This window comes from Sylvia atricapilla, chromosome Z, assembly GCF_009819655.1.
Source record: "Sylvia atricapilla isolate bSylAtr1 chromosome Z, bSylAtr1.pri, whole genome shotgun sequence".
Classification (NCBI taxonomy): Eukaryota; Metazoa; Chordata; class Aves; order Passeriformes; family Sylviidae; genus Sylvia; species Sylvia atricapilla.
In genome coordinates this window covers 54,054,448-54,066,243 of record NC_089174.1, presented here as the reverse complement: position 1 = coordinate 54,066,243, position 11,796 = coordinate 54,054,448, and positions in this window count along the sequence as shown.

The following is an 11,796-nucleotide window of genomic DNA, read 5'->3' as shown; positions in this document are numbered from 1 at the left end:
AAATTTTTATTTTACATTTCTCACTGACTCAAATGATTTTTGTCTAAGCCACCATTATCTTAACCTAGTTGAATATTTTACACACATTATTATTCTGACTCTGATTTTAAAATGAATAATTAGATAATGTCCAAGCCATTAATAAAATGAGCCATCAGAAACATAATTTAAATACAGCACAAGCATTGTATGCAGACCTCAGATCAATGTTTGATAATTATACAATATAATATTTAATTGCAGTATTTTATGTGATACTCAACTTCAGACTTTTATGGAAAATAAATATTCGATGTTGAGATACACTTGTGGTACCTAGTGTACATTATTTTCCACAACTTACACCAGAGCTAACATAGATTATTTGCAAAAATTTACTCTTGATGGTACATTATCTCTTTTTTACTTACTAGTTGTCATATTCCTGAAACTGAGTTCTTATGAACACAGGACAAAATTTACCATAGCTTCTAGCTTTTACTGGAAATGAACACCTAGAAACTATTAAAAAGAGCTAGAAAGTTTCAAAAGTAGAATGAGATCAGGAAAAACAACATTAGCATACCTTCTGGATGTACTTTCCTGAAGTATATATATCTGGTTTCATTTTAAAAATCAAAGAACTGAACTAAAAATCTCCCTACGGTACGATTCCCTTGAATTCATGTGACCTTTTGCCTGGATTAATAAAATGTCTGTACTATAAAGCTAATGCTCATCCCAATTAGGGCCCTACAGACTTGCATGATTTCCCAAAGCAAAAGACTTATTTTTTCTTGGTTTTCAGTATGTACTATTACTACCACTGCTACTTCTGCCACAGTGCAGTGACACTTGGTAACTGATTCAAACACCTTTGGTGCACTGCAGAGTGCAGGACACAAGCAGCCCCATGTCACAAGAGCTCATCATCTTAAGTAAGGAACAACTTAACTAACAAAGAAACTCTCTTATGATCACAAAGGTCGAAAACCCTTGGTGATACCACCTATCTCTCAAGATCCTCCGCCATTCCAAGTCATAAGGAGTGTGTGTGACAGAAGCACACATAGCTTGAGGTCTGGAAGGCAGTAAGTGCAGAACGGGACAGCAAATGATACCCAGCATACTAGGGCACTCTGACACCTCCTATGAGACATAAGGTCTCTGAGCTTGGAGTGAGAGAAGCAGAGCAGCAAATAAAAGGCCTTTACTTTTAAGAATTGTCCATTTGTGGACTAGGAAGAGTACTGAACATAAAACAGGTTGAGGAAGGCCCAAGGAATTTCAATGGTTTGAATACATTATGTGACTCCATAGTGCCCAAAAAATCTCCTTTGACTGAGGCAGTAAACTTATGTCCTTCCCCGTTTCTGGGAATCTTATTATCAAGAAAGGAAGGGATCAAGTATTCATGGCTCTTGAATATAGTGGTTTCTCTAACAACTTTTGCTCTGGTCTTCTAATACATGAAACAATAGTGCTCACCTAGAACTCATAAGCTCACACCTTATTTCCAAAATGTCAACAATTTTCAGAACATGATGCAATATTGACACAGCTCTGAACTGGCTACTGTAAATAAATTATTTGTATTTTTCCTATAATCAAAAGGTTTATATAAATATGCACACATATAACACTTAAATGTGTAGAATGTTAAACTTTGAGGACTATAGTATATATTTGACGTTACCAATACACTTAATTAAGCTTACAACATTTACAAAGCTCCCAAAACCTCAGAGAAAAGTGCCATTTTTCTCCCTTTATTTGTATTGAGGAGATGTACTACAGACTACTGTCTTACTCTCTATTACTTCTTTTCTTCTTCAACCTTTTACCATCTACATTTAACTCCTTCCCAACACTCATTCTTCAGAAAAGGTTAAAATAGAGCACAAGACAACAATCACATTTACCAGGATCTAAGCAGGAGATGGTTGAGGAATGAGTCTCTAACACCAGAAAATTACTGTGGTTTCAATGTTTAGAAGAAATGTCCCATACATGTGCAGAGAAGGATGAGTACCTATAACCACTAAGCATCTAAATTCCTTTTTTCCTCACCTATTGTTATAAGCTGCTTTTTGGGCTTTCAATGGAGTCATGTCTCCTCTTCACTTTCATAGAGTAGAAAAAGATACGAGAAAAAAACTAAGAAAGTAAACAACTATTTTTGCTACAGAATTAAAAAAGTCTAATATTTTTAGAATTTAACACAGTTAAACCAGTTAATAAAGTGGTGCTCCCTACAGAAGACACAATTGGAAAAATCAGTGAGGGGGAAGACAAAGAGCAGCAACATTAGATGAAATCTGGCTTTAATGTTGATGATGTACTGACAAGGCTCTCCAAGTTTACAACTCAACCCTGTGAGGGGCTACTCCTCTCTGGAAGATAACACTTCTTTAATATTAAAGTCCTAGATCAAAGGTTCCACATAGCATAATGCAGATTATATCTGCTAGACTCCTATATTACTCTATTTTGAGCCAAGACATAGAAGTGAGTTTTCATATTTGACATCTATTAAAAAATTAACTGGGGTACTATTCTCTGCATAGTATAATAAGAATTATAATTTTATATATCTACCATATACTGTATAATGCTAAATTTAAATAAATAGCTGACACTTCAAAATTTATGATTTAAAAAAACCACAAGCCACCAACTATCTCTTGCATCTAAAATGCTTTATTTAAGACAAGTTTTACCTCTTCCCTCAGAAATTTGAAATATTTCACTTCCCCGGTGCTTATGCTACTAAAAAAGCATTGTAATTCCCTAAGGTTTATTAGTCAGGTTCAGAATTAATGCAAATATGCATATGCATAATATTGTATTATCTGGATATTAAAATTAATAATGTCTCAAAGTTATATCATCAAAATTAATCTTATTTTACACTGACAGAGCATTTCAGTATTTGGTGTATGTTTCTTTGCTACAGTGAGATGTTCTAGGGAAAATTTTCAGTTTTATCTAATCATATTTTTTGAAAAAGACTTCACTCTGAATTTCACCAGAGAAAAATTAAACTCCTTTATATTTCCTTATTGGGTCATACCATACTCCAAGGAATCAAAATAATTTTAATGGAAAATGAGCATAATAATTGCAGCACAATAAATAATTCATAGCACTGTGGTATGAGTTTATGAGCTCTACATATGTCAAAAATAAATCAGATTCCAACTAATGGCACGTAACAAGAAGCCAACTAATGGATACATTTTCTGTTATACTTTGGGGGTTAATTTATTTAAAAACAAATATCATTACATTTAAAATATAAGAGGTTTTAGAAACTTCTTAAAGTTAACCTTAAGAACCATCTTAAAAAGATTTATTCACCATGTGAATTTGCCACTGGCAAGTATGTGTTATGTAAGCAATTTTAATCTCATAATAGCACACAATTTCCCCCAGACTTCTTGTCTTACTCACAGCATGTGGCTACTTGAACTTGTGTAACAGTTCAGTAGCCTGTGTTGCACTTATTGACCCATACATGCAGGTAACTATCTTCACTGATGATAGTAAGTGCTTTATATAAATTAAAATAATCCATTTCTTTATAGGAAAGATTTAATTTAATTTCATTTCACTTCACTTAATTTCATTTCTTTCAAATCCCATGCCACTTACTTTAAAAATATTAATAAATATGCATACATCTGCATTAGATAAAAGCCCCGAGGGTACAGAGAACAAAAGTACTGAAGGTGAATTTAGCCTATCTCCTAACTATAAGGGCTAGACCAGCTACCTAAACTGAGGCATCTTAGTATATTTTGAGATGCAGGACACCGGCAAATATGACTCAAAATCCAGTACCTTCTGCATAGGTAACTGTAGTTAGATAGGCATTTATTTGCAAGGAATGTTGAATAGCACTAGACACAGTCATGGGCAATTGATTCAACCCAAATCTATAGACTGTAAGTTTAGTGCATATGATCTTCTCCCAAGGACTCTAGATGCGATCAGCATGTCGATTTTCTTCTGTATTTTCCTGAAATATGTAAAAGACATGGGCCAGGAGACCTTCCGCTCCTTGGTTATGCCTTTATTAGAGAAGGGGCGACAGGCGGGCGCTCGGGGGTGCGCGCCGCCGCCGCGGCTCCCCATGGTCGACGTCCAGGAGGAGAGCTCACGCAGGCTTATCGCTGCCGGCAGGACTGGGGGCCCCTATCCTCGTCCCAAGGCTCCTCTGGGGATGAGAAGCCTGAGGGGGTCTCCGTGCTCGAGTGCCATTCAAGCCGTGGTGACTCACTCTTGGGCTGGAATCGGTGTGACTAGCTCCATTAGGTCCTTCACAGCACGCAGTGCGGAGTCTCTTTGTGTGTTTTAAAGTGGCTCGTTGGTCAGGGTTGTTCTATTCCTAGGCGGCAACATGCTTTTAATATGCATGGGTGCGCAAGTCCTTATGGGGAACGTGGCATCCATTCCGGGGAGCAGCGGCTGGGCCACCCGACGGGTCAGAGGGGATGAGGGGTAAAAACAACTAAAGGTAGGGTAATACAACAGATAAAACAGATGAAAACCCTTTAACAGCGAACTCTTAGAATTGAAAGGGATAGGTACATTAACTGGGACATTAACTGGGAGTTTCAACCAGGGTTAGAACAGTAACAGGCAACACGGCTGGAACAGAAACAGGTAAATCCCTTTGCAGTCTGAACATTCCCAATTTTATTCATAACAAAATATATCATAGGAGGCATGCATTCTTCAGACTCCTGTTAAAGCCTGACATGTTACCAAGAAACAGTGATTCAAACAAACTAAATATAAATCCTTAGTAGATACATTCTTCAAGGAAAAAGACATAAAAATGCATCAAATTTTATGTGCCACATTTGAAAGAAGTCATTATACATATATACACATATACAGATACCTGGGTTTTTGGGTGCTGAAAGTAGCTTTTCAGACTAGATTTTGAATTGTAACAGCTGTCTGCATTCACCACGCCAGTGACTCACATGGTGATGTAAAGCCAAAGGATTTATTTCCATGTTGGTTTTTTTTTGTTTGTTTTGTACTTCTGGATGAGATAAGTTGAAGTATTTCTGTAAGGAAGTATACCCATAAGGAAGACAGGGGCATTTATCAATTGTTTGCCTAATGAGAAAAGACCTTTATATAGAAAAAGGTCTGCCTTGCCTTGCTACCCTTGTTAGCTGCATTGTGCTTTTTTTTGTAGGGGTCACTTATGAACTGAGCTCTTTGAAATAAGAAATGTTGGGGATACTGGCATTTTTTCTTTTAATTTGCACTGCACAGTTCAGTTTCATATATTTAAAAAAGATGGAGATCAAAGGAAAGGCTTTGGTAAGAGGAGGTACCACTCACAGGACTGGGTACTTCTATTTGCTGGTTATGGAGATAAGTAAAGAATTGCCCTTTGGCTTACTGAAAATTTCAGCCTTGAGACATGTTTTGAAAGAGATCTACATACAGATAAATATAAAACTGTTTATGTGTGAACACTGAATTTATTTTAAAATGTACATTTTTAGAGAGATATATATTACTTATTGGGTCTATTAGTATTGGAAACTTATTGGAAACTATTAGTAAGGCAAAATTAACATATACTCCTCATACTTGGTTAAATAGCATCTCAGAAAGAAATAGTATTACATCAGAAGGGACAATTCTAGAAAATTACTACTTTCTCACATTTAAAAACAGGTTATAAGACTTCTACTACGAAACAATTTAGACTGCTATAACATTACTTTTTAATTATTAATTTATAATTTACTAAATTACAAGGCATATTACACCCCAGGCAGCTAAATAACAAAACAATCTGTCTGTTCTTTCTTATTTCCTAACAAAATAATTCTGAATTTTAAGACTTTGATGTTTACTCAAAATAAAGTATTTGAAGCCATAAAATATACATTTATGTGAGATTAACAGGAGGATATTTTTAAGAATGCTTTGATGCATAGGATGTCACTAAAACTATTTTAATAAGCCTCAAAAGATGTAAGAATTTCAATTGTTTCTACTACATGAAAAATAGACACATAAAGTGTCTAAAATGCTCATTGAAGTGCTTGAAAGTGTGACGAGACATGTGCATGTAGTTGACCAGTCTAGAAGGACTTATTTCAGTTTTTCTTGGTCCACTTAATTTCAAGTGTACTTTGTCCCATTAATATTTGTTACCAGTTATGGAGATGTTCTTCATGGAGCAGAAATATTTTCTCCCTCTTTTAGATTTGAATGAATGCTCCGTGCAAATCCCCTGTTGAAGGTAAATGGACCTCTCTCAAAGTTATTAAGTTTTATTTTCACTACAACATAGAGAAAAACAAAGCATATTACAATTTCTTGTGTCAGTGAATAGAAGTGCCCAGTGATTCTGCCTCTTGCTATTCCAGCATACATGTAGGTCAAACTCAACCGTGTTTCTACAGTTTTGAACAAAAACTAAATCTTCTCATTTCAAACTTAATGATAAAATGGAAGAATTGATTGTATGTGGTTGTTTTTCTATTCTATAAATTCAAATCACAGAAGAGTATCACATAACAGCTTAGAAACTTGGCAGAATTAACTAGAAGAAGAGTTTTAGTTCCTTAGTTCCACTCTTCGGTATCTCAATTTTATTCTTTTTAATGCAGTAGGTGGCTGGAGTGAGTGAGTGAGTGGGTGAGTGAGTGAGTGAGTGAGTGAGTGAGTGAGTGAGTGAGCTTGGGCTGTAGTTTCTTATATTATTTTTGGCTAACAGTGGATTTTCAGAAGACTTTCCAGGTTGGCTTCCATTTTTCTGACTTACAGTAAGATTATTTTAGCAGCACTGCTGATGAACTGTATTAATCCTTCTGGTTCACTCCTGCTGTTTTCAGGAAGTATTTTCTGATCTTTATTGTTGCTTTGCACACCCACTCATTCACTCACGTCCTGCATCTAATTCTGAATCCTATTACTGTTCTGTTCTGCAGAGCCTAAAAAAGCAGATGTTTCTTGTTGGTAGGGGAACCAACATTCATTCATAAAACATGGGTAAAACCCATAAAGCAGCAGTACACATTTGAAGGACTTTTATGAGTGAATGAATAACCCTGTGATTCTAGTAGAAAAGGTAAAAAACTCTCATTAAATCTGTCTCTGCAGAAGATACCAGATGTGGCAGTCCTAGCTTTAAAAAAGCACTGCTGTAGGCACATGAAAGCATAAATCTTTACCCAAAACACCGAAACAGAATAATGCTATTCTTTTCCTCCACGTGACTCACTTTTCTGGGTTCTTTCTTTCTCCTAATTGAAAGTTGGTTCCAAGTGGCTGGAGAGATTTGTCCAGATTACAGCCTGGAGGTATTCCACCTGTAGGCACATTTGAGACAGAAGTTTTCAAAGAAAACTGCTACTGCAGAAAGAGGTGATGATTTCCTTTGCTATGAATCTATTCTTAGCTTGCGCTGTAGTAGAATATCAGGATATGAGAGGCCTGCATAATTTTTTTCTAGTATGAAATTGGAGTCATCCTGTAGGACATATTCCTGCACAAAGAAAAAAAAACCCGAAACAACAAAACAATCAATTCCACAATTTAAAATACAAATATCTATGATCAGACCGTGATATATCCCAGCAGAGTCTAGAAAAAATTCATAGCTGAGAAAACAGTACTAGTTGAAGGGTGTGTTTCAAAGGATAGAAGATTAGTACAGGAAGGATGGGGACTGAGAACTTAAATATTCCAGCTCAGAATTGCATTAAGTTAGACTAGCTCTGTTTCCTTTTGCGAGGAAAATATCACCCATTTTGAACGTTTTCATAGAGGCATCTGAAAAAAAAAGAAGGTCTAAAAAAAAACTGCATTCATAGTGCTGCCAGACAAAGCCACCTACACCTCATAGCAATGAGATCTCTGTGGCCATTTGGAAGGGTGTTACTGTCTTCCCATTAACAAAATCTGTAGCAATTTTCAGGTTTTGTACCTATGATTTCCAAGAACTATGAAGAGTTGTAGCGCTGGAATAGACTGAACAGGCAGAGCACAACAGTAGCTTCCTAAATTAATCAAACCTTAGCTTGAGAAACAGCACAGCGGGATCAGTTTCTTGGTTTCCAAAATCAGGAGATGAGTTGGATGTATGACAAAGTAGTCAATGTTCCGATAAAGTCACAAGAATCAATGTGACACTAAGGCAGGGCCTGGCCTGAACGGGATTTTTAAAGAGAAGGTGTTTAAGTTTAGGTGAAAGAAAACCATAAAGAAATGCCCAAAGAAACAAACATCAACCAACAAGAAAGTACACATTTTGATAAAACTAGCTCAGTAGGTCTGAATCAGTAGATTTTTGTCTTTCAAAGCATAAAAGCATAACATGTCTTTACAAGCATGACAATAATAAAATGGAGTGGTTCATCTGGAGTAAATCCTCCTTTTATAGAATATGGTTAGTTTACAGTAGCTTCTGATCCATGATTGCAAAAAAATTTCAGATTCACACATCATAAATATGGGACTTTTACACATTTCACTAACAAAAAGAGCTACAGACTGAACTTTTTAAACAGAGACTTACAGGATCCTCAAGTAAAGCATGGTAGTAGACATTGAAGCAGAAAAACGTACAACAAAACAGCTCAACAATAAGACATGACTTAGCATTTGTCTTTACATGAGACTTGGTTTTAGGCAAGGACCAATGAATGATAGGCTGGAACAGGAGAGATGAAGTCTCCCAGCTGGCAGTCTTCCCATGAAGGCAAGAAACTCTGTTATTAATTAATCAGTTCACCTGCAGCATTATGCAACCTGTCCTACTTTCCTGAGTAAAATTTTAACTGACAAGTTAAAGATCTTTATATGACTAAACCCAGTCATTTGCTGTTTTCATTTAGCGGTAGTTCAGAGGCCAAGGAGAAACATTTAACCTTTTCATGATTGATTTTCTTTGCAACTCTGTGAGGCTGTTTTGGGGGAACCTCTAGTTATATTATTAGAAGTAATACCCTGCACAGGTATCAGCAGGAAAATATTCTTTCTGTATCACAACTGCTCATTCTAGGAAGTTTGATACATGTAAAAAAATTAATAAAAGAAAGTCTAATTCCACTCATTTTTTTGGCAAAAGAAGTGCGCAAATTGAGACATTCAAACATTTATATCTGACACTAAACGCTGTCAGTCCTGAAACATATTTAGACCACCTGCTTGTGTACATTCCCCTCCACAGGTGACTGGCAACTGTTAGAGAAAACAACAAAAGCTGCTAAAGGAGCAAATATTAAAGGCAGGAGGCAGGGGACACCTGTACTTCACCTTAAAAAAAATTCTTTTTTACCTGCAAGGCTTCAAATGTTTTTGAAATGGTATTCTTCAGCAGTAGTAAATCTCTTCTTAATTTAACAAGATAAGAAACCTATCTTATTGCTTTTTTTTTTTTTTTTTTTAAATATTACAACCGTTACCTTATCAGGACCAAGGTCAATTTTAACTGTAATTCAGTCATGGTTTTGGTTTAGCTCTTCACACTCATAACCAGGGTTGAATTTTTAAAACTACACAGAAATTATGTAAAACATAAGCCAGGGTGAAGTAGATGGATGCAAAGAAGAAAAAATGAGAATTACTACATATTACATAGATTTTTAGAAATCACTCACAACAGAGCGGAGAATGTCAAACTGCAGGCAGACAGCAGAAAGAGAGGGGTCCTTCAGCTGAGGTTCTAGAGTAAAGTGAAACACATTCCTTGAAACTGTGGCTGTCCAATATACTATCAACTGTTCAATACACCATCAGGTATTTGACACTTTTTCAGAGCATGCTAAATGACCAGTGTCTAAAAGGGGAGAACAAACTTACAATTTACATGGCAGTGGGGATAGAAAATGGAAAACGTGAGTACTGCTTAAGTCAACAAAATTAAGACCAAATATCTAGCTTTCTTAGAGTATTCCTTATATTCTTAGAGATGACATCAAGTAGGATATTCTGTAGGATTTGTTCAATAATAGTCATGAAAATATATTAAGATAGAAAATAGTCTCTCAAAGTCTAGCGACAGTGAATGCATCTCATGAGAGTGATGAGAGGTCATCAGCAAGTTATTTCGAGTGTTAAGTCTAAAAGGAAGCTAAAATGTATGTTATGTATGCTAGCACAGCTAGATACATGTAGAGACTTGAGAGGGACTTGTACTACACTCTATCCCCAGGGACATTGAGACAGACTGGGCTGCTGTACATTTTAATCAGCTCTGTAGAAAAGCAAAGAAAAAAAAATACATAGACAGTATGTCAGTGAGAGAAAGAAATTTTCTAAACTCTTAGGACCTTGCCAGTGAAGGAAGCCTTGCAAGACATCCACATCCTTCCACTGAAAACAGCTAAGGAAACCAGAACAAAATTATAATTCTCCCAGGAAGAACAAAACATACAGGAAAATGGAAAAGACATTTTAAAAAGTCTTTGTGCCTCTAGTCCTTCACTCTACTAGTAGTGGTACTACTAATCTATACCAAAATATTTAACTAATACATGGATACAACAAAGAGGCTTGTCGAAGCTTTCTACAAGAAATCATGGGGCACTGGGTTGGTCTCTGCAGCCCCTGAAGGCTGGAGATGAGACACACCCCTCCACCTGCACATGGCTTAAATTCAGATAGCAGGATGAGTTAGTGGGACAGACCACATTGAATACTACTGGCTTCTTTTTTATTTTTTTTCCTAGGGTAGTCAACAATAATTTTGCTAACACTCAGATTAGTTTCACTAAAGATTCACTAACCTTGTATTTGCACTATTATCTTTGAAAAGAGAGACCTTGAAATTGGTCAAGTTACTGTGCCACTATTTTTTGTCCCCACTAGCTGACTGGCTGGTGTGCTCAGCTGAAAGGGATTTCAGCCCTTCAGAAAGGAGAAATATGAAAAAAAAGCATAACCGAGTGGGGATGAAATACTGCAGTCCTTTCTAACCATCCTGATTTCTACCTCCTAGAAAAAAATTTGGCAGCAGCTCTTCAATGAGATATCCTCACCAGCATCCAGGTAAATATGCTATATCTGGACCCAGTGACTGTTTCCAGTCTCAGGGACCTGAGTTACTGTTTTTCCTTCCTGGTCCACATGCCCTTCACATTAAACTAGCATCTTCTGTCTCATCTTGCTCCACTACTTCTGCACTGAGGTGACTGTACTGCTGGGTGACCAGGGAGGTGCAGTCCAGCTCCTGGAAGGTCTTGTTGCTTGTCACTGAAACTAACTTGCAAGTTTTGAGTGCCCCAATCAGCTCCTCTTTTGCCTCTGACCTCACCGTGAGAAGCAGACACCTAGTTTGCCGGCCCTTAAAGCTTCACCCTGCACCACAATTAGCTCTGGCTGCCAGGAGAAACTGGAGCTGACAAGAGAAAATAAAAAAGCTGGGCAATCAGGTTAGAGAGAATGGCCCTAGGAAAGTAATTGGTTAAGGCTATGAAGAGTTTTTCACAATAAATGCCTGCCTCAATTTATTTCCTTAAACAAAGACTGTGGTGCCCCAGAAGAACTTGCCGCTAGAGGATCTGTCAATATGCTGAGAAAGGCTTCTCTCCTATGGATCATTATAGCAACATGTCACTGTCTTTCAGGTTCCATTACTCCATTGGTTTATTAAGATGATTTAAGATTATGTCACCCTGGTTCCAGCCCTGGTTTCCCATATATGTCTCTTCCCCAGAATGTTTTCCATTCCTTCAGTCCTCACTGGTTTCTGTATCCCTGCCTATCCACCCTGGCATCCTCCATTGGTTGTTACCCTTTACCCCGCCCCTGCACCCTCAGACCATTTGATCT